Here is a 19,796-nt window from a genome sequence, read left to right on the forward strand (position 1 = left end):
GAAGCAGATACTTAGGGGAGAACTGGCATTCTGTCACACACCTCTTTAAAAGTGTAAATAAACATCCGTTCAATGCCTAAATAATATTTAATTTTATATATTTACACGTGATATAATTCAGCCTTATTATAAGATACATAAGTTGCCTGTTTCAGAATGAAAAACAAGGCTACAATAATTGTTTTTGCCTTTAATATTTTCTATACTTTTTATTTTCTTACCATAGTTTCCTCAAAGTAAAATTATTATATTAAAGTGTGCAAACGCTGTTGGGTTCTCCATACATATTGTCACTTTGCAATCTAAGAAAGTCATGTTGGTTTATATCTTACTTATATCTGTAGTTCCACAGAAATTTTACATGGTTACCACTGCACTCATGTCATTAGTTAAAACATAGATGCTTTCAATGTATTATTGGGAGATGATTCTCCATAGATCTCTCAGATTTCTGGGTGTCTTGTGAGCAGAATCCTTGGCTGACTTTTTTTTTGCAGACCATGTTTTTAAGGATATATGTATAGTGAACAATCTTAGAAAATAAAAATAGTGTCCCTTTGGGGCAAAGGCTAGGCTTGCCTGGAGCCTTGGAATACAGATATAGCGTCTCCAAGCAAAGAGCAGCCATGTTTGCTGCCCCTTGTAGTAGAGATGATGTCTCTCTCAGACAAAGGGCAGGCAAGCTTAGTGCTGATTATAAAAGATTCAGGTTTTCTATGCTGAGTTCCTCTGTTGTGATGCAGTTTCTAATTGTTCTTTTTTAATAAGAAATTTACTTTTATTTTTTAAATTTTTGCTTTTATAACGTTTATTCTCTAATTTGCTGGTTCTTGCCCTTCCTTTAGATGGAATTTTTTGTGAACATATAAAATGCATTATTTCATTATGTAATTCATATATAAACATGATTATATATATAAATACATATATATGTATAAATAATATATATATACACATAAAACATGTACAGTGGAGTTCTGAATGGAGAATATATTCTCGCTTGTTTTTCTGTGATTATTTCCTTGGACTAGACAATCCGTTTATGTATGACTCTAGGGGCCTTTCTTAATGGAAGTAAGGTAAACTTTATGTGTTGATAAATGTTTTACCTCACTAATTATTAGGGGCTTAAAAATATGGTGCTTAATTTATAAATAATTATAGAAGACATGCCATTAATCATGCTGTTATATAATTAGCACCACCAGTGCATATTTTCAGATGGAAAATGCTAAAACCATTTAATGTTCTTCAATTTATAATCACGGTTAGATTGAAAACATTGCAGATGTTTACTGTGTTGATTATCTGCTCTTTTATGTAGTTTAATGATTGTATTTGTATTTTTTAGGCTACAGTTAAAATTTAACAGTTATTTTAGATGTAAATTTTGTTTCTTTTTTTTCTAAAAATGCACAAAAGGAAGAAATTTTTATGTTGATTAAAGGAGGTTATTTTGTGAAGTCTTCATTTTATTGGTATTATGTAGATAAATATACATCATTTCTAGGAATTCAAATCTTTTGTATTCAGTGTGCTATCTAAATACTTCTATAGTCCCATTGTTGTTTTGTAAAAAATCTTAATAGATTACAGAATATTTTTTCCTATTGAAGGACTGAAGAAGAATTATATTGAGTAGCTTTATCATATTCTCATATACGACAGAATCTACTTATATTTCAATAATTCTAGAATTAGGAATGCTGGTATAAAGCAGAATTTGGGGAAATTTTCCATTATGTCAAGCTTCCTCTGGCACAGTGTCCCTTCTTCTATCAACTGCCAAGGCCAGGTGCATAGCTAATAGCCTCAGACCCGGATTCTCCAGAGCGATGGATCACAGTGCATTCTCTTACTACAATTCGAAAGAACCTCAGGACAACAGCTGTCAGTAGGGTGCCACCTGTTAGCTGAAAGGTATAAGTTGAGAAAACTCAATCCAGCTCCTAGCAGGGGCTTCCTGAGCACCATCCCCCCAGGCTCTTTGGAATGGCAGCACTTTTCATCGGTTGACATGCTGGGCCACACCAGTAGGAGAGAAAACTTGGCACAGTAAACGATAGTTTCCTGCTCTAAAATATCCTGAGGCTCCAGAATACATCTATTACTAGCATTTCTATACCTGACTGACTGCACAGGAATCTTGAAGGGGTGCTTCTTAAAAATAACTATCTATGGGCCCTACCCTAGACTTTCCTCTCAAGTGGGCTCAGAAATCTATCTTTTAATACCCCCCCCTTTGTGTTGCTGATATGATCAGCCAGTTGGGTGTCCATTAACTGGCCCTTAGAAACTGCACACAACAAAGAATTAGATGTGATGGAAAATACAAGCAGTCTATAGGAATCTGAGTCAACTCTAGCTAGAAACCAGAAATTTGTCAAGTCTAGTAAAAATTGATATAGAAGACTGCAATGACATTTTTTGTTTATTATTGTTACTAATAACTTTCAAGTTTTGCTTCGTTATTTCTAAGATAAAAGTAAATTAAGCACATTGTGCTAAGGGTATTGTATTACCAATGAACATAGGAAGGTTGAAGCCACAGAGAGGAGTGTCAGAATAACTCAAAAGGTAAAGCAAACCTTTAGTGGAAGAGTGAGTGAGTTTACCCATGGAAGTGTATAAAATTCTGTTTCTCAATATCTAGTATACATAGCTGAGCTTGTATAAAATTGTTGATTTCTCAGTCTCTCACTAGACTGTCTGGTTAACAAGCTTGAGTCAGATCTAGAAATAAGTACTCTATAATCTCACCAGGAACTTCTTATGCTTGCTTTTAAGTTATAAAGCAATTATAGACAACCTGTAGATAAAGGGTGGGCTCCCACCCCAAATTTGATTCAGATGCAGAGATTGGTGAAGCCACACACTCACCATGAGCGGCGAAAAGGTTTCTTACATAATAGGGCTTTTCTGGGGAGAGAAGGGCAGTCCTCCTAAGCTTTTCCCAAATGGCTTGAGAGAGCAAGGAAAGAAGACTGGCTTGGGGTTTTCTTATTGTTATAGATTGGGGGCAGAGTGAGGGTTTCTGTTACCACACAAAGGCCAGGACCTGCTTGCCGTGAAACAAACACCAATTGTCAAGAGGCAAGATGGTGGAAGAGAAAGGGCAGTTTATTACAGCTTGCTAGCAAGGGGGAAGATGGCTGACTAATGTCTCAAAGAACCATCTTAAGGGGGCACACAATCTTACAACACTTATATAGGCCAGTGGTTTGTAGGGGAGGGGGTTAGGAATGTTGACCCTCAGGTGTTACAGACTGGGAGTCGCCACATCAGATCTTTCAGTTTTCATTGATGATGGCTATCAGCATAGACTCTCTGTTCAGGGGTCATCACATTCCTAAGGAACTCAAAAAGCAAAGTTATCATCTTATCACAGCTGGGAGGTACATGCACAAGCAGGGGTCTTAAAATCTACAGAGCAGTTAGATCTCCTAGAGGGTGCAGATCCAGCTGGGTTAGTTTGTCAGAGGTCATTCAAAGTTACAATAGGATTTCTTTTCTATAATATGGCTTCCCTCGTGTCACCCTTGTCTTGAGCCGGTATCATCTCTGTGTGTGGAAAGGGGCTTGCGTGATTTGAACTTCCCACCCGTATCAAAGGAGGGAGCACCCGGGTTTTCTTATGAGCTTTCTCAGATGTGAGGCAGAAGGGGAGCAGGGAAGAGAGACACTTAGAAACTGTCAGCAGTCAAACATCAGAACCTACTGTCAGAATCTTTGCTACAATAGTGTTAGTCTATAACATTAAACAACTCAAAACAGAAATGAGACATATATTTTTAAATTTCGTTGGTAAAATTAAAATGGAGCTGTATAATTAAGGTGCCTATCATTTTTTGTCATTAATACTTTCATCACAATACCCATTATTGTCCTAGACAATAGAAACACAATTCTAAACAACTCCAGAATGATAGGGGTAGGGCATGCCCAGAAAGTGACACATTATGTCACTTGAAACAGGCAGATCAGCAACTGTTTTTATTAAGACTGTAGAGATGGACTGTCTACATTGAAAAAATGTAATGCGTTGGCTTGGCTTCATGTTTGTAAACATAATGTATTAGTCTATTTGAAATTTATGAAGGGGAAAAAGGAGGTTGAATTAAGCCCCAAATAAAGTGTGTTTAACGGTGACCCTTTTGGAACTTTTTCCTTTATTCTAAAGTCAAGATTAATGTCTTGCAAGAAATAGTATGGCCTTTCTGCCCCTTAGGTTTTGCCACAACTTAGACAAATGACCCTCCACGGTGGTCCACAGAGTTAAAGCTTTTCTGCCTCTGGCAGTGGAGCAGGATGGATTGCCTGAGATTTCAGCAAATTGACAACACCTTATCTTACACGTGCACACATGCTTCACGAAGGCAGAGAAGGCAATTTACCCTCCACTGGGACTATTTATTTGCTTTTTAATTGGCTTGAACTAGTTTTGTACAAGAAACCGTTAAATCATGCTTGAGTACAAAGGAGGTGTGTGATGGGTGAAAGCATCTGTGTTGGTAATTTCTAAGTAAATAAATTACACCTATTCAAACACTTCACCGAGCATTTACAGGCGCAATTAAGTTCTTGGTCAGTGCTGTTTTCTGGAGATGTACAAGGTTTGTGTGACTCTGATTAACAAAGCATTGTTCCTTCAGCCAAGATAGCCATTACATTTAGCTATTACTGTAACTGTCACTGCGATTTAATGCAGATTGATATAGTCAAGAGAAGTAATACTTATATTATTCATTAGACATGTGGATGTTTGCTATGATAAAAAGTTTTAAAACCCCAAATATAAGTGCATGTTCCATTCTTTTCTTTTATGTGTGTTGGATAGATATAAAATATACACAATTATCCTAGGTAATGAATTTTTAAAAGCTATTGAGTCCAAATCACATTCTCTCTTTAGTATACCATAGGGTTTTAATGCATCAAATTCATTTATCTGGAAATAATGACTTGTAACTTTTCTGAATGTGATACATAAAAGGAACATCTAACTCAGTCACAAATGCTTATATGTCCCCATGCACAGATGGTCCATGAGATCTCCTGTGCGTCCAGTGTTAAATTTGTCATTATGAACACGCTTCTGATCAAGTGAATGTTTTCGCCAGTTCAGAATTTAAGGAAAATATTCATCAAAGACTGTGAGAAACTCCTTTCTCTTTGCCAGACTGAACCCATTGTGTGTGTGTGTGTGTGTGTTTATGTGTGTGTTTTATGTCAGTTAGTGAAAGGTTAAGAAAGCCAGGAGATGGTCATGCAATCAAAAATTGCATTTTTTTTTTACCAAAGTTTCTTCTGCTTTTTACAAGAAATAACATTAAGTAACGTTCATACGTTACCCACTCTGGTTTGTCAACCCCCTGCTTTTCTATTGTTCCCTCATCCCCCAGTTATTCACAGGTTTGAACACTGAATCCATAGCACAACCTATCTTAGAAAGTCAAGCTCCGTGGAAAGGACTCTGCAATACCTTGCTTTCCTGGTAGAAAGTAAACTACCTTTGTATATCCATACGCCCAACTTAATTCAATTTATTACATTTATTTATAACTTTCCTCATTTATGGCATTGAGGTGACTTCCTCTATTTTCTAATAAGATTAGAACATTAATAACATTAAAATTAGCAAAAACTAAATGTAAGACAACAAAGTAAAAATTGTTGTACAAAATATATTATGCTTTCACTCTTCCCCGTTTGTAATTTATTTTTAAAAATCTCCTCAGGAAAACGATTGATCAAGCTTTGCATCATGCTGGAACATTAGGAAGCAAAATTGTACAAGGTTCCTTTGATTTATCCAACCTTTTTATTTTAATTTAATAGACATGGTATAGTTGCAAGTACTCATAAAATAATGATTTTTATCTGCATTCAATACTTTTTTAGGAATCACAGTGAATTAATAATTGTGTCTTCATCTTATTACGTGTCCATAATGTCTATAATTTAGTACATATTCAAATTTTGTTGAGTGAATGGATGAATGGGTGAATACTCTGTACTAGGCCCGGAACTCCATGCTTTATTGCATGATTATTCACTTCATCCTTGTTAAATATGCAAGCAAAGTGTTACCACTATAATTTTTCTATTGCTAAAATTTAAAGATTTTATTACTCAAGGATTTTATTGCTTAACTATTTTGTATGATTTATTTAAGGTTAAATAGAAATAAAAGAGAAGAAAGAATTTTAGTTAGTGAAAGCCTGACTCAAAAATACTTTATATTTTTTCCTCATTGGCTTTGAGTCCAATAAATGTTTAATAAATTGGTCCACATTTTATAATTTTAAATTACAAAAATGACACAGTAGTGTGTGAGAACTGAAATTAAAATAATTTCCTTTATTAATCAATACTGGGGCCAAACCTATTTACTTTCCCAATGATAAACAGTACTGATTTCAAGCAAAAATAAGGTAGCTACTTGCTTCTGTGAGATAACATTGCAAATTAATATAGATGACTTCTCAAGACGAATTCATCAGATTTTCTCATTGACACTTGCGTTGAGACTCTCACCTTATTAGGTCTACTGATCCAAAGCTATTAAGTCATAAATGTTGCCCAAGCCCAGTTAGGTCCCTGCCTTGGAAGATCTGCTTCAAAACCATCCAGCAAAGGCCCTGAAATACTAAATATATCCTCCTCCGTCTTTTCCCATCTGAGATGCTACTAACAGTCTGCCAAAGCAGCAGTCTTCCTGATTGCAGTCGTTCTAATAAAATTGGCTTTGTTTTGATGAGTAAGTTTTTTCTGGTGTTTTTTGGAGAGATTTGACAACCAACATGTAGCCTAATGATATTAATTAGTGAGAATCTGCTCAGACAAAGAGAAAAGGCAAGTGGAACAGAAGAGTAATTATTAAGAGAAAAATATAATAGGAATGAGTATTTTGGGAATGTATGAAAAGTTACAGGGTAACTTCTAGTTAGGTCTAGACAAGACAGTTATTTCAAAGTATTTAGACACAAATTTTTATGTAGCTCCTTCCACCTGGCTTTATTCTCTCTATGCTTCTAGATGATAATCTCAGGGAAAGAATTCTATATCCTAATAGCTAAATAGCCTTTTGTTCCTCAAATGAAATGTATATAAATAATGGAAAAGCATTAGGGAGATTTAGAATGAAAAAATTTTACCTTAACATAATATTATACTCTACTCCTCTTCTGTAAAGTGAGAATAATGAACTAATATGATTATTATAAGGATTGTTTGAGATTATGTGAGGTACTTTATATAAATTCATTAAATCTGGCACAAAGGAGGTAATCAAGGAATATAACACTTCTACTGGTTGTTTAAAATGGAAACAATTTCAAAATCAAAATTGAGTAAAAATGCTAAACCAATTTTTGGGGTAGACATTACCCCCCACAACCTTAGGCACAAACTTATTCAAAATAATGCATTTTTGTTAAACTATAGACTAAACCTTTCCAAAGCAATTTTGTGAAAATAAAATTTAATTTTTTTTACTAAAATTGTTATATTTGGACATTACTTTCAACATTGGCAAAATTGGATTATTTTCCTATTCATATTTACCTAATTTATTGAACATGACACTTAGAAGTAAAAACCATATTTTAGCTCAGTTCATATTTACTGAGAATCAATATCATAAATATGTTTTTCTGTGGAATAATGTCAAACTAAACACACTTCCTTCCTCTTGTGTCAAAAATCACCCAGATAAAAGGTAGCTGTGTCTTGAGATGTTTCATGAGAAATCATAGAGCTAGTGGAAAAAGTGATTTGCGCATTTCTACTTCTCTTTAAGGAAATAAATACTATGTAATATTGATCTCAAGAAATCAAAGTAGTGGTTATTAGCAATCATTTTTAATGAATGCCTCATCAATGATTTCGAAATGAACAAATGCCAATCGTATGTTCAATACAACGCTGTGTGTTACAGAAGACCCAAATATACACGTAGAAAAACCTGAAATAGATCCTGACTTAGAAAGATCGAGAGATTATCTACAATGAATATGTGTTCACTTTTCTCGGTGATTTATTTTTTAAAACCTCATGTGAATAAGGCTGAGTTAATCGTGCCTCTCAGTACTTGGAACAATATTTCCACTGGTTAATTTAACCCTCTTTCAATTGTTAATTTCATTTTATTTTCATCCCAGTCTCTGGTTACCAATAATTTTAACATCATATCATATTGTGATAGGCTTTAGGGGTCTGCATTCTGTAAGTTGCCTGTTTCTATTTTTGACTGTTTTTACATTGACATTGCTGCCTTTTATTTTTTATTTATAATCATACTTTGCATAGTATTAATATATTGTTAATTCAGAAATGAAATATTCTATCTCAGTATTCTGTCAATGGTGTCCTTTGTTGGTTAAGAGATTCTTAATGCTGGTATAATCAAATTCACATGATTTTAGAAATTCTTCTTTGTTCTAGGTGAAATGGATGCTTTCTTAATTTTTAATTAAATTTAATTTTATATTTATTAAACTTTAATATTAACTTTATAATTTTATATTTAGGTCTTTAAGCCATTTTTATTTTATCTATTTACGTGCCGCTGGGTAGGGACCCAATTTTCTTCACATAGTAAGCCAATTTGTTCAATAGCATCTGCTATAAAATGTGGGTTTTCTGTATTGCTTTGTGGGACCATCTTCATCACGTATTAAGTTTCTATACATTGATTGGTCTGTCTCTAAGCTCTCTACTTGCTCCATATTTTCTTTGCTTGTTCTTGTGACAATATCGTATTTTTGTTTTATCATTATATATGTATAGATGTCTTAATATTTGCTGGAGTAAGTCCTCCCTCATGTACTCTTCTTATTTAAGTTGTTTTAGTTACTAATAAACTTTTATAGCTCCATACAAATTTTAGAGTAAATTTAGTGATCCTCAGAAAAATCCAACTAGAATTCTGATGGACTTTGATTAGAATCTAGTGACTTTTTTGGAGGAAAGGGGGTTTATAATACTAAGAAATTCTATCTCTGATCATAAAATGTCTCTCAGTTTATTCAAATCATCTCTGTATTTCGTAGAAGTTTTACAATTATTCTCATGAGGTTTTCTTATATTCAAAGTTAATTCCTAGGTAATTCATAGTTGTTGTTGCTATCGTATAATGTTTATGTATGTGCATAGAAGTCCATTCTGCTGCCCTCTGGGTGCCTCAGACTCTGTAACTAGGCAACATATCAGTGCTGGATACATCAAAGAATGCCTTTTAGAGAGCAAAGAGCAAAAGAAATTGCTTGCCAGGAGTAAGGAGACAATTTAATATCCAGGAACCATAGCAAGCAGCTAGGGAGTTAAGAGAATGAATGAATGAAGTGGTGCATGTGGCTCTAATAAAACCAAACATATAAATAAAGCAAATAAGACAGCAGAACAGGAAGGAATCAAGGAGAGGAAACATGGTGACAAGGGAAAGGGCATGAATGGGCTCTTCAAGCTTGGTGTATCTCTCTTGCTATCTTGAGTAAGCCAGGTTACCCTGGACTGAGACTGAATTACCTTCTTTTCTACTAGATACATTCTTGTGCATATATTATTCTGTGCTTTATTTATTTAAAGTTTTACTTATTAAAGCATTTTTTTATATAATGACGTCTTAATATCTGTCCCAATTCAAGTTTGAATATGAGATGATCTTTAAAAACACCTTTTAACCTCATATGAAAACTTATCTTTCAAATTCTTTAAATCTGAAATGCAAGTAGTTGTTTTTCTCCTAAGAATATTTGTAATGGGGTAAATCATTTTAAATGTATTAGGCATAAGGCATGGTGTAAGAAATTTTATTGTTATTATCTTTTTCAAATTTGGTTTTAGTGTTTTCTTGGTTTTTCTTTTTTTTTTTTTTTTGAGGTTACAAACAAAAATAAAATAGCTAAATAGAATAACCAGGAAGACTAATAAATAGAAATGAATAAGGTGAGACTAAGCAGAAAATGAAAATAACCTAAGTAAATTGTATTCTGCTTTTAATTTTAGGTAGGGGCTTTGAGATACATTAACCACAACCTGAAATGCTTTTAATGTTGCAAATCACCGCAGCAATTTATTATACATTTATAAATGCAGAGCTGTAGAACACAGAAAAAAATGTACTAAGAAACATGCAAGTCATTGTGGATTAGATCCTGGTGAAGTAAATGTGTGCGAGAGCTGGTCCCTTTCAGTGCGCACTTAAGTATGCACTAATTACTCCCTAAAAATATTCTCAATTATTTTTTTCTTTATTTTTTTTGGTGAGGTAGGTTAGCCCTGAGCTAACATCTGTTGCCAATCCTCCTCATTCTGCTGAGAAAGATTGGCCCTGGGCTAAGATCCATGCCCATTGTCCTCTACTATGTGGATGCCTGCCACAGCATGGCTTGATGAGTGGTGCCTAGGCTCCGGGCCTGGGATCAGAACCTGGAACCCCGGGCCACCAAAGTGGAGCATGCAAACTTAACTGCTATGTCACCAGGCCAGCCCCCTAAAATATTCTAAATTATTTGAGCTTCTACCTTAAAATCATGTTTTGCTAGCATTGACATGCTTTTTCCAAAACTTCCAATAAAACAACCATGAAAACATAATAAGTGGTGAAAATAGACAATACATGAAACCTTAGTAATAGTTAGCCTAGTACCAGAACTAGGATTGTATGGAACAAGGCTGGAAATTTAAGTAATAGACTACTTTATCCCATCTTAATGAAAATAAACACAATTATTACCCACTCTTTCTCTTCAGTTGTTTCTTGTTTCAGAAATACAAGCCCCATCTCAATCTCCAACAGACAAGGTTGTCCTCTTACTGGGCGTATACAGTTTCGATGTGCACAGGTATTCTGGCCACTGACAGGAGTCACTGGAAATATAGTCAGTGGCTAGTGGGCTGACAGCTCACTGTAGGTACCAGACAGACTAGTAGTCTCTCCTGCCTCTACTCTCCAACAGGATAAACAAAGGGGGAAATGAAGCCATACAGGGTGCTTCTGAGAAAGTAGTGGGAATTGTTACTCAGGGTCTTGATGAATTTAAGGAATTACGGCAATGAACATACAAAATCAGTGAAACTCTCAGAACCTCGGGATATAGGATGATACAGCGGAAGGGCAGAAGATGAGGGGCAGATATTTAAAATGGAGCTATCATGAGTAGTCTTGCTTATTACGGATGAGCTACAAAGTATTGAGATGAAGAGGAGAAAAAGATCATTGAACATAAGGTGATGAAGACATGCAGTCCAGGTTGAGATTATTTCATCTATATAGATACTGATGTCATTGGGACTGAGGAAAGGAGATGGTATAGGCACTAAATCTATTGCTCTCCTTCTTCACGATGAAATTTAGAGTTAGTGGCTCCTTATGTCTTGGTTCAAGATGATGACTTTTACTGAAAGTAACTCACAAACATTTAACTTTGAACTTTCTCAGTTTTCTCGCAGACAATAGTATTCCCAAGCATGCTGCCAATTCCTAAGCCTTAAGTGGCACAGCAGAGTTCACTGGCAGTGGCTCATTAAGTCTTGGAGTAACAATTTCTTAACTAGAGGATTTAAGTGTAGAAGAATAATACATAAAATAGTTTTTCTACAAATGTAATTGAAAAGATGAAAATTTAGCTATTGATATTACCTGATTTATTTAGTATTTTTTCTTCCCTTATTTTATTCCCATTATTTCTGGTTTTATTTTAATGTAAAGCTTAATTTTTTCAATAGACTTTTTATCTAACTTAAACATTTTATATCTCAGCACATCTTCTAGTGTCTTTATCTCAACGACAACTTGGTTGGGCATAGAATCATCAAGTTTCATTAAAGCTCCTGTGAAACTTGATGATTTGTAATCTGTACAACAGCCTCCAAACTAGTCACCCTCCTACAACTTTTACTTTCTAGTAATCCATTTATCACAAAGCAACCAGAGTAGTCCCACTAAAATACAGATTCATTGGTTACTTCTTAACTTATAACTCTCTTGTAGCTCTCCATCTGTCAGAATATAATACAAACTACTAAATTTAGCCTTACGAGTCCATAGGTGGCTGGTTATTGAACTGCATGCAGATGACACAATTCACAGAGATCACAGGTACAGAGATGGAGCTGTAGGGCATGGAGAGGAGGGATATCCAGTTGGTCTGAAGAACTGGAAACATGTGATACCAAATGGACTCAGAATCCTTTCACAGGTCAATATAGCTAGTTTAATAATACTTACAGAGAGCCAAACACAGATGTTTCTTATTCATTAGCATTACCTAATAAATAAGATCTGTATTTAATATTACGAAATAAACCTATTTTACATTTCTTTGGATCAGTAGGCAGCTCATGATTTGGTTGTGTTCTCTAAATGACACCTCACTAGACTCATCACCTGACTACCAACATTTGTTACAGCAGAGCCCTGGTCCACATCTCCCACGTCATCTCATATAATTCTTTTCTGGTTCAGAACGCTTCAGGTGCACAAGAATATTTCCTATACCTCCAGTGAAATCATCACGATCTCACCATAGAGAGCAAAACTTCACAACACTGAATTCTTCAGATCATTCAAATCTCGGTGAACTTTCTCCTTCTCACAGAGGTCTTCTTGATCCACTCTAAATCACTAACACCCCCAATCCTTCCCCATTTTTCCTCATATTAGTAGTTTTATTTCTTCCTTATAGTTATCATAGTCTGTAGTTTTCTGGTTTATGTTTTGTTTTTTGCTTTTTTATTTCATTCTTTTTCCTCCTTGCACTTTCTCAATGAAACAGTCTCCCACCTTTCCCATCCCCCCAAAAATGTTTCATGCGATAAGAGGAAGGAGATCTGGTGTTGCTTTATCTCCAGCACCTGTATCAGTGCCTGAACCATTAATAAGGCACTTAAAAATTATTATTTTTTGTGTCAGATTCTTCCTTGGAAATCCTCTCCATTGCCTTCTTTTTTTTTTGCTTTACTTTTCCTATTTCTTTAATTAATTATGCTATGAACACAGTTCTTTCTTATAAACATATAAACAGAAAATATTATTTTTTTATTGTTAAACTCTCATACATTAAATGGAAAGAAGCATTTTCGTTCTTAAATTCCCTGGCAAAATTCTCCTTAATGTTATTTACTTCCTCTTATGGTCCATGTGGACTGATGAGGGACACATTGTTGGAAAGCCCTGTTCAATTGACTGAACAGAGGGGCAGTTGTTGTGGGAAATCTGAACCAGTCTGTAAATCACTCCCTTTACATTATGAGCAGGTGAGGAGCCACAGCATTAGCATTTGCTGATCAGATTGCCCTTCAGTGCCTCACTTTTCGTCCATGCCCTTAAAGTCCATGATAGCAAATACCATTGCCTACCCACTTTTTACCTGTACCTGCTTTAATCCTGGCAGTGCCCAAATACGTTCAGAAGGCACATGGTCTAATTTGGAGGATGTTGGAAAGAGCTCCAGCTGTAAAGAAAGCTGTTATCACAAAAGTGTTTTGGCCTGTGGATCAGCTGGGTTAGGCTAAGTCATGCTTCAATAACAACCCACAGCCTCAGGAAATTAAAGCAAAACAGATTTATTCCTCACTCACATGAAGCCCATTGTGGGTTTAGACAACTCTTGAGAACACTATTATTTGTGTGAAGGCTCAGTATTGCTCCTCTAACACAACCCTTATTTCCACTACAGCCATTGGGTTAGAGAAGAAAACTCGGGAAAGCCTGGGCCTGGCAATTAAGTGTTCCTGCCTGAAAGTGATTCCTGTCACTCCACTCACACTTGACCAGCCAAAGCAAGTCTAATAGCCACACCTAACTTCAAGGGAGCAGGGAAGTGCCATTCTTCCACATGCCTGGGAGGAAGCAGAACTGGACATTGGGGAGGGGTTGAAATGCCCACAGCAGCCCTTAAAATACTGAGGGGGAATACACAGAAAGGGTGGCAGGAATTCCTGGGTGAGAGATCCAAATTTCACAAATACAAACTCAGATTTGCAAAAGTATAGCTTTCATTTTTGTATAACAGCTTAAGTCACAAACCCTGTTCTGTTTAATATTGATATAAAACATACTGTCTTAGAGGTAAATCCACTCATCTTTTGTTTTCTTTTCATAGAATTGGTATCTAAAACTAAATTCAGTCACATTCCTGTGACTGAAAAAACTTGGTCTCCTGTCTCTTCAAGGGCTCAGGTGCAGAAAGACCCTTGGGGGGAAAGAGCAGCCATGACCACCCCCTCTTCAGCTCCAGTGTGCCGCATCCTGCTCCAAATGGCAGTCACTGCTCTTGAGCTAGAGTGCTCCTCTCCCCAAGCAGGCCACCCACGGAGATGCAACCACCACTCTGTGCAATCCCCTCATTGCAGTTTTGTCCCTTCCCCCATCATGCTTGTCCTGGGCGCCTTACAGGACTAAAATTATTCTTCCTCCATTAATCATGTTTCCGTGCCTCACTTTCCAAGATACTACGAGAGGAGAAGGTGTTATTTAGAACTCAAGAAAGTTGACTTCTTGTGTTTATCATGGCTAGTCTGAAGATGAAGGCCCTTAGAGTTGGTGATAGGGTCATACTGATTTTATGAATTTTTTGGCGTATTGTGGACTATTAGTCTTAGTTTCTACGGCATTTAAATGAATGCATCAATTTTTCTGTGCTTTTATGAATATTTGAATTTGAATGTGGGGAGAGAGTAAATCACTCTGGGTGTGTTTTCCAAAGGTTATTATTTAGTGTTGTCTAGTATCCATTTTTGTAAGTGTCAAGCCGGTATTTAAATAGTCATCAGGAAGAAAAAATCATAAATAGATGTATAGATGGACAGATGGATGTATGAATGGACAAATGGATGAATAGACAGACATAGTTATTCCATTGAGACAGTATAATGCAGTGGTATGAAGTAACGTCTTGGAAGTCAGAGACACTTGGGTTCAAGTCCTAGATCCATCACTTAGCTCTCTGATGTCCTGCAAGTGACCTAAACTCTATAAATCTCAATTTTACCCTCTGGAGAAATATTGTGGACAAAGAGATGTCGTTTATCAAAGAGCCCTGCCAAGGATGGTTTTCAGTGGATAACAGTGGTGTATGTCTGTCATAATCTGTTTAGAGAGTGTATGATATAACACATACAAAGTGCTCATGATATATGTATATATATGTAGTACTCAATAAATTATTTCTAATTAGTATTAGCATTATTTTGTGGTATAACTTGAGCAGGAATATAACCTAATGAAAATGTAAGGTGTAATGCATAGATTTCAGTGGCTTGCTCTTTCTTTAGTGTAGTGTCAGGCATTTTTGTTGAAAGCATGCGATAAAACTGTTAGCTAGTCTAATCTGAGTCACAGAAAATAAGTAGAAATTAATCAAGTGAAGCCGAGACAAGAGATAATTTCAGGAAGATGGGTCATGAATGAAGGCACAGAGAAAAGAATGCAGTTTGCTATTGTTTAAGGAAAACTGCAGAATGGTGAGTTTGTAAATGAATGTGGATGGGTAGAATGAGTGGCAAATGACCATGAATGGTAGAAGAAGCATTGGTCATTGAAAACCTTAATTGTCATGGAAAGGTACATGAAATTTTTGCTTTGGATTTGATGGAAACTCATTTTATAGTTTTAAGAATGAGAGTTATATATCAGATTTCATATTGTGTTCAATCTGACAGCTGTGAAAAGTATGTATTTTGGAACATTGCAGGCAAATATGCTAAAAGGCAGACACCCAAATAAAGTATTTCAGGTAACGGATAATAAAGGCTCAAGTTTGAGTAGTAGGCAGGGAAATTCGAATAGCTCAAGGATTATTATTTATTACGTAAAATTGACTCTACTTGTTGACTTAAAACACATGGGATACGAGAAAAGAGTACACGTGGATTTTGGAGCACCAAAGAAAGGTTTATAGGGTAATGGGACTCATCAGGGAAGTGATCAACATTACGGGGAATGAGAATGAATAATGTAAGCAACATACAACAATGTATGAACTTGATAAAAGCTCAAGTTCATAGAAGCATTCTGGGCTGGAGATCTGGATTTGGGAGCCATCAACTTACAGTGGGTTGACAACTGAAGAGAGTGGATGGAATAACTTGGAGAAGCCAGCACAGAGTGCAGCACAGTGTGATCAGGGAAGGAGGGGAAACCCAAAGGCAAAGAAAGAGCCCCCATAAAGAAGGTGAAGAGCAATGTCCAAGAAGGACAGTCTTATCTTCTGTTAATATTAATATATGTAGAGAGAAATTGAGTAGATTAACTCCATATGTGGTGATGCTTACTGTGTACCAGGGAAGACCATAGGCTACTTTATGCAATCCTCACAGCCACCTGGAAATATCATTTTAGAGAGAAAAAAAATGATTTGGAGAGAGTGCCTAGATTTCCAGAAAGGATGCCTGAATTTCAATCTAAGACTTCTTGGAATCAAAGACCACGCTTCTTTTGATCTGGTCATGAGATTTAAGAATAAGGAATAAGAAGATTTATGATGATAATAATATTCTATAAAAATATAAACCAAAGAAGTGTATTTTTTTTGTTTCCTTTGATATATATATCACATGTATTTGATATATCCCTGTATTTTTATTCATGTGTTTAGCATACTTAAAAAAAATTTTATGTTGGTGGGGACAAATCAAATATACTGAGTATCTTTTTGATAATAGTAAAACTACCATTTGTTGAGTGTTTTCTGATGATTTACATACATACATTTATAATCCTCATATTTATTTCGCGTGTGTTTTACTATCCCATTTTGTGGATGGAGATATTACAAATAAGGATGCTTCTAAGTGACAGAGCAAAGATTTTCATGCTGATCCCTCTAACTCCCCTCCCCCCCAATCACTCCCATGCTTTTTCCTGTACAAGATTCCTGATGGTAGTGCCATCCCTTCGTCTGAAAACAGAGAGCTTTGTGTTGTGTGCCTCTTTAATCACACCCGGAAAGGAGAGTCTGACTTTCAGAAGAGACTGGTTGGGGTAGGTCTCCTTTCTTACCAACATGTAACATGGGTCCATTGGCCTCCAGTTACTTGCAGGAATACACTAGTCATAGCATGAAATAAAATAAAACCAGTAAATTGTTTTGTCTCCCCCACAATTCTCAGTAGGGCAAACAGTTAAAAGATGTCATTTTTTTCTTTCTTTTATTAATATAAAGATTTGAAGATGTGTTAGTGTAGAACACGGCATGAAGAAAGAAGTTAAAAAATCACTCCAAGTAAATGATTTCTTATTCCATAATAAAAATTCTGCTTTCAAGACAGCTGGGAAAGATACTGGCCTTTGGAACTCCATGACTTATGTTTTTATAGATTGTTTTAAGGACCCATATCATCTTGTTCCATATTTTGTTTAATAGGTCAGCTAGAGCATCTCATGGGCAAAACTAGCAAATAGACACTTGGGCAAATGATTATAGGTTTTCTCTCTGAAAAGCTCTTAAAATTCAAACAGTGAAATTGAACACTACCTTTGGTCAAAAGCATTACTGTATGACTCCATTCTGTTAGCATTTTCCCAATAAGTTTCTACAATTTTCTTTTTCCTTTTTTAGAATTCAATACACGGTATAAAATTGAAAGGGAAATGGATAGCTCTATACACCAGATAGATCATCAGCTTCTCAGTTTATTATCTTGTCCCATTCCTAAATTTCAGTAGCTGTAAAGCAATAGAATTAGATTTAACTAGGATTGGTATTTTGTTGTTTGAATCTACAAATATTGTTTTGCCAAGCAGCGTTATCATTCCAATCTCTGGAGAGAAGGACCATTTTCAGAACAGATAGAACACTTAGTACCTCATTCTTCTTATGTGCACAACTAAGAAGAGGTTCGCAACAGCAAGATTGAGGTCTTTAAAACCTCTAATGTGAAAGTTGTATTATGTGAGCAATTGTTGTGGCATTTCATATTAATATTGCATGCTATCACGATTCATTTTCACCAATTTAGAAGGAGTAGAAACATGCTGAACACTCCAGTAAAATGATATAATGATTATATTTGCATACCATAACAGTGGAAGCAGATACTAAAAATATACAGTACTGGTACTTTGTGAAGGACAGCTTTAATCTAATACAAATGACTCCTTACTGTAAAGATTTTTATTATCTGCAACTGGTAGAGAGAGCTGCTTCACTGAAGCATGTGTTTGCTTCTTACTGCAAAATTCATAAAACAGTATCCGCTGAAGTTAGCAGAGATTTGAGTAAATGACCATAAATACTGTTACATATTTTACTCAGAAACTGCACTGTTACATTATTAAGGGAATCTCTCCTTTTAAATTGTATTTATTTAATTGAATTACTGGGCATTAACTTGATGTAAGCATTCAAGAATTCACAATGTAATGTATGCTATTCATTGAATCATATTTGTAATGTTACTTAACTTTCTGGGCCATTCCAGCATTTTTCGAAGAGGTTGTAAATTTATTTCCTTTATTCTTTATTCAGTTGTTTTTTAGAATTACTCATTTTAGGTACCAGAGAGAGTCTTAGTACATCCAGTCCCCGACTTAAGAAGGTTGGACTTACAGTTTTTTGACTTTACAATGGTGGGAAAGCGATATGCATTCAATAGAAACTATACTTTGAATTTTGAATTTTGATCTTTTCCTGGGCCAGCGATATGCAGAGAATACTCTCTTGTGATGTTGGGCAGTGACAGCGAGCCACAGCTCCCAGGCAGCCACGTGATCACGAGGGTGAACAACTGATACACTTATGATCATTCTGTACCCAGACAACCATTCTGGTTTCCACTTTCAGTACAGTATTCAATAGGTCCTATGAGATATTCTACACTTTATTATAAAATAGGCTTTGTGTTAGATGATTTTGCCCAACTGTAGGCCAATGCAAGTGTTCTGAGCATGTTTAAGGTAGGCTAGGCTAAGCTATGATGTTTAGTAGGTTAGGTGTATTAAATGCATTTTCAATTTACAATATTTTCAACTTACAATGGGTTTATCAGGATGTAACCCCATTGCAAGTTGAGGAAGATCTGTATTTAGTACTACGTAGACCTGTTTCCTACTCGGAACCCCTCACCCCCTGCCCCTCAAAAAAGCAGAGGAATTTGAATTTGTTTTAATTTGTTTTTATTTTTAACATTCTCATATTCTTACAGTATGAGTTGATGAAGCAGGATCACAGATTGAAAATTACAAGATGACAGTTTCGTCTCTTCTACTGTACTTTCTTTTTCAAGCATGGGATATGAGAAAATGTTAAAGTCGATCATCATTACAGTAAATCAGGTGATATTTCTCCTCTCTAGGGACCTTTGAAAATCTATCATAAAGATGGTTTAAAAGATTATACTTAACTTACTTTATTTAAAAGGATGACTATGACATAAATGTCGACTCATATGATAAGGTTGTCATTTTGTACAATCAGAGAGGTTCATGATTATTAATATCCAGCTTTGAAGAAAATAATTTTTAAAAATGCCAAGCATATCAAATCTTTGCCCTGAGAATAGGCATAATGCAATAGAAAGCATATTAGTGTTTGTCAGGAAACCTGTTGTTCTGGGCCTGCCTTTGACAAGTTGCTGAAATGCTGAATCCAAGTTATTTCATACATGGAGTGGAGGTTAAAAGACCTCACACTGATATTGCAACAAATAAGCTTCAGTTTGAAAGTGAGTAATGCTTTCCAGGAGATGAAAATATAATGAACAGTGGGGCTATAGAATAAAGATTTGAAGCAACCACGGTAGATGTGGAAACCATTTTAGCAGTCAGTCCAAAACTAACATATGAAACATAC

At 35.6% G+C, this 19,796-nt stretch overlaps 1 protein-coding gene across 1 annotated transcript in view; it reads left to right on the top strand.

Annotated features, from left to right (window-relative positions):
• Positions 1-19,796, top strand: part of EYS (eyes shut homolog) — a 1,424,867-nt gene that overhangs the window by 294,027 nt on the left and 1,111,044 nt on the right. The window lies entirely within an intron of this gene.

The sequence above is a fragment of the Diceros bicornis genome, chromosome 14, assembly GCF_020826845.1.
Source record: "Diceros bicornis minor isolate mBicDic1 chromosome 14, mDicBic1.mat.cur, whole genome shotgun sequence".
Classification (NCBI taxonomy): domain Eukaryota; kingdom Metazoa; phylum Chordata; class Mammalia; order Perissodactyla; family Rhinocerotidae; genus Diceros; species Diceros bicornis.